We start from the raw sequence: 4,209 nt of genomic DNA, 5'->3' as shown, positions 1-4,209 counted from the left end.
TCCAAGTATAGGTTTTGCATTAGCATGATTAAATGTTCTGGGATTCCCATTCTTCTCAGAGTCAGCCACAGTTTGTTATGATCCACACAGTCAAACTCCTTTGCATAATCAATGAAACACAGATAGACATTCTTCTGGTATTCCCTGCTTTCAGCTAAGATCCATCTAACACCAGCTACAATATCCCTAGTACTACGACCCCTTCTAAAGCCAACCTGCACTTCTGGCAGTTCTCTGCTGATGTGCTGTTCCAGTGGTTTTTGGACAATCTTCAGTAAAATCTTTCTTGCATGTGAAATCAATGATATTGTTCTGTAGATTATATTAGATTGGATTAAAAAGAAGCAAAAATATGACCAAGTAAACAGTTAAAGCAACTAAAACTGACATACTGTAGTATGCCTGTTGTCTAAAATTTGGTAAAAACATTAGAGGAAATCTTTAACCCACATGAGAATTGTTATGTTGTTGTTTTGTGCTATTCACCCAGAGCTGACTTATAACTAACTGACCCTCCACTGAATTTTGTTGTTGCTGGGGAAGAAAAAAATCTACCCCACAGCACAAAACACTTTCATAAATTTCAAAGTTCTCAGGAGTTTATAATAAATAACTGATAATTAACACCAAAATTATTTCAGTAAAATCATCAAGTTTATATTTTTTTTCTTTAAACTTTACCTTAAAGATAAAAACTTTAGCTTATTTCAAAATCATGCACTCAAATTAACTCAAGAATCTTCTTCTATGGAGCTACGCTGTAATCCTGAAGGTATTCTGCTCAAATCCAACAGATGCTCCCTGCTGGAGAAGGAGAGGCAGTCTCCTGCTGTGCCAGTCAAATCTGACTCGACAGAGCACAACAACAACAACAACATTTAATAAACTAAACTAAATAAATAAATGATGGGGAAAAATCTTGTTCTAATGAGAGATTGAAATTTTGTCTTCAAGGTAGGCTGCAAAGAATGAATTAACTATTCAAATCAGTAATTTAAAAAAATCACTTGCTTTAATACAAACAAAATTATTTGTTCTAAATGTTATCTAAAATCAAAGTCTCTTAAAGTCATAAATCAAACTGTTAAACCAGATATAACAGGTTTGAACCTTTTCTTATCCTATACCATCCTTACCATTTCTATCATTGTTAGTCACTGTATCTATCAATCCATCTTCTTAGAGTTACTCCTCCCTTTCTTTGATCCTCTGCCATTCCCAACACCATGCCCTTTTCCACTTAACTGGAACTTCCAGACAACATACCTAATCTTTGTCTGTAAGGACCAATCTGGTTGCACTTTCTCCAGGACAAACTTGTTTGTCCTTTTGGCAATACATTGTTCAACTTTCTGATGCATAGAAAGCAGTTTAAAAAATATGGTTTGTATCAGGTATGTTGTTGTTATGTGCCATTGTTGAGTCGTTTGTGATTCTTAGAGACCAACAGCTTTTAACTCTGCTCTATCTTGAGCCAATTTCATTGTCTCTGACACAAACCTACCCCCATTACTGTAGTCACTGAATCTACTTTATCCAGGGTCTTCCTCTCTTGTGCTGTCCCTCCACCCTTTCACATGTGATGTCCTTCTTCAAGGACTGGTTCTTCCTAGAAACATGTCCAAAGCATGTAAAGCAGAGCTTCAAAATCTTTGCTTCCTAAGGAACAGCCTGGTTTCACCCTCTCCAGAACAGACCTGTTTTTTCTCTTATCAGTCCATGGTATCCTCAATACTCTTCTACAGCACTACAATTCAAAGAAGGCATCAATTATTCTTCTATCATCCTTATCATTGTCCAGCTCTCTGGTGTGTATCAATTAATTGCAAAGATAATGGCTTGGATCAAGTACACCTTAGTCTCTAGAGTGAAATCTTAATATATTTAAAATTGTGATTTTGACAAAAGTTTATATAGAAAGGTTGGGTTTTCATTCATTTATTTTTCTATGTTTTCCTCTGTCCTCTTCCCTTCTCCCTCCCTCAGTCCACTTGGCAATGCATCTTTTGCTCCATATTGTTGTTGTACATATCATGCCCATATACATTCCTTTCAGGCAGTTCTTCCCCTCATCGGTTTCAGTGAATTGCTTATTATCTAACTACTAGTTTATAACAGTGGTGTTATGCAGTGTTTGTCCTTTTGTGATTGAGATATTTCACTCAACATAATGTCTTCCATGCTCACACATGTTGTTTATTATTTTTCAATGCTGTATAATATTCCATTGTGTGACTGTACCACAGTTTTTCTAGCCATTCATTTGTTGATGGGCACTTGGGTTTCTTCCATTGTTGCTATTCTGAGAAACACAGCAATAAACATGGATGTGAATACATCTGTTTGAGTTGTGGCTCTGATTTCTTTTAGGGTATATTCCTGATAGTGGAATTGCTGGGTCAGATGGTATTTCTATTTCCAACTTTTTTTTCTTTTTTTAAAAAAATTTTATTTTATTTCATTATTTTTTGTGTGTACCATCAAATCAGATCTGACTGATACAGGAGGAGATTGTTCCTCCTTCTCCAGCAGAGCATCTGGTGGATTTGAACCGTGTACCTCTGAGATTGCAGTGCAGCTTCTTGCCACTAGGCCACCAGAGCTTGCCAATTTCCAACTTTTGAGAAAGTGCCAAACTGCCTTCCATAGTGGCTGTACTATTTTACATTCCCACCAGCAATGAGTAAGAGTTCCAGTCTCTTCGACAACCCCACCAGCATTTGTTATTTGCTGTTCTGTTGAATTTTGCTATATTTGCTGGAATACCTTAATCTGCTGTCTAACTCATCCATCTTGGGTTTGTCAGTCCCCAAGTTTGAGTCAGGAGAGGCCTCCTTAGCCTGCTGTCTGTCTGATGGCCTTGGCCTTTTTTTTTTTTTTTGCTTGTCTCCATAAGAACATGAGCCATTTCCTTAAGATCAATCTTTCTTTTTCTCTCTGCACAAGTTCAACTGGTTTTCAACCTCTAAAGAAGCCAGTCTAAGACAGCAGATGAAAGGAAAGACACAAGTAGAAACCCATTTTCTCAAAGTGAGTACTGAAGTTATTAATTGGTTCTAGTACTTTCAGTACAAAAAAATATAAAGCCTTAAACCTAAGTCCTGGTAGAGAGTGGTACAAATCCAGGTTTATGTATACAGAACGTTAAGAATTAGGTTGAAACTTTGGTTTCCCAGATGAAAACAATTTTTTTAACAGCAAGGCAATCTTCTGAGATTCTAATTTGTCATGTATGTGCTTTTGAGTCGAAACTGACCCTCCAGTGGCTTTTCAGAGGCCGTAAATCACACAGAAGCAGATTGCCCATCTCTCTGCTGTGGAACAGTTGGTGGATTTGAACCGTATGCCTCTGGGTTAGCAGTGTCAACTTCTTGCCACTAGGCCACCAGAATTCCCTTAATCCTGCCAATTATAGCATCTTCTTTTAATCTTGCACAAAAGCTTCCAGTTCTGACTCCATGGGTCTATGAACAACAGATCTGAATGTTTCCCTACCCTGAACCATTCTCACAATACCTGAGAAACTTGAGCCCATTGCTATAGTCACGATTTCAATCTGTTTTGTTGGGAATTTTCCTCTCTTTGACCCTTTTGCTTTTCCCAGCATGATTTCTCTTTCGAAGAGTTGACAACATGCCCAAAATATGTGCAATGACATTTCAACATCCTTGTTTCTATGGAGAACTCTGGTTGCACTTCCTCAAACTGTCTTCTTCTTGATTTTATTGCCACTGTTGTTGTGTACCTTCAAGTTGAGACTGATTCATAGCTGACTCGCCAACGGGTTTTCAGAGGCAGTAAATCATATGGGAGGAAATTGTCTATCTTTTTCCCACTGAACATTTGATGGATTTAAACTTCGTGCCTTTGGGTTGGCAATTCAATATCTTAGTATTAGGCTACCAGAACTCCCTATCATTGTCATGGTTGTTGTTATTAGGTGCCGTGGAGTTGAGGACAACCCATAATGACCCCGTGAACAATAGATCTGAACTCTGTCATATCTTGTGCCATCTTCACAGTTTCTGACACACTCGAGCCCATTGCGGCAGTCATTGTGTCAATCAACCTGGTTGAGGGTCTTCCCCTCTTCTGCAAACTATCTACTATTCCAAGTATAATGTCTCTCTTCAGTGAATAGCCTCTCCTAGCAACATGCCCAAAGTAAGTGAGACAAAGCTTTATCGTCCATGGCTCCAAGGAGCACTC

This window comes from Elephantulus edwardii, unplaced genomic scaffold (assembly GCF_000299155.1).
Source record: "Elephantulus edwardii isolate Elephantulus edwardi_28Jun2011 unplaced genomic scaffold, EleEdw1.0 scaffold00161, whole genome shotgun sequence".
In the NCBI taxonomy this organism is placed as follows: domain Eukaryota; kingdom Metazoa; phylum Chordata; class Mammalia; order Macroscelidea; family Macroscelididae; genus Elephantulus; species Elephantulus edwardii.
This window is presented reverse-complemented; position numbering follows the sequence as displayed.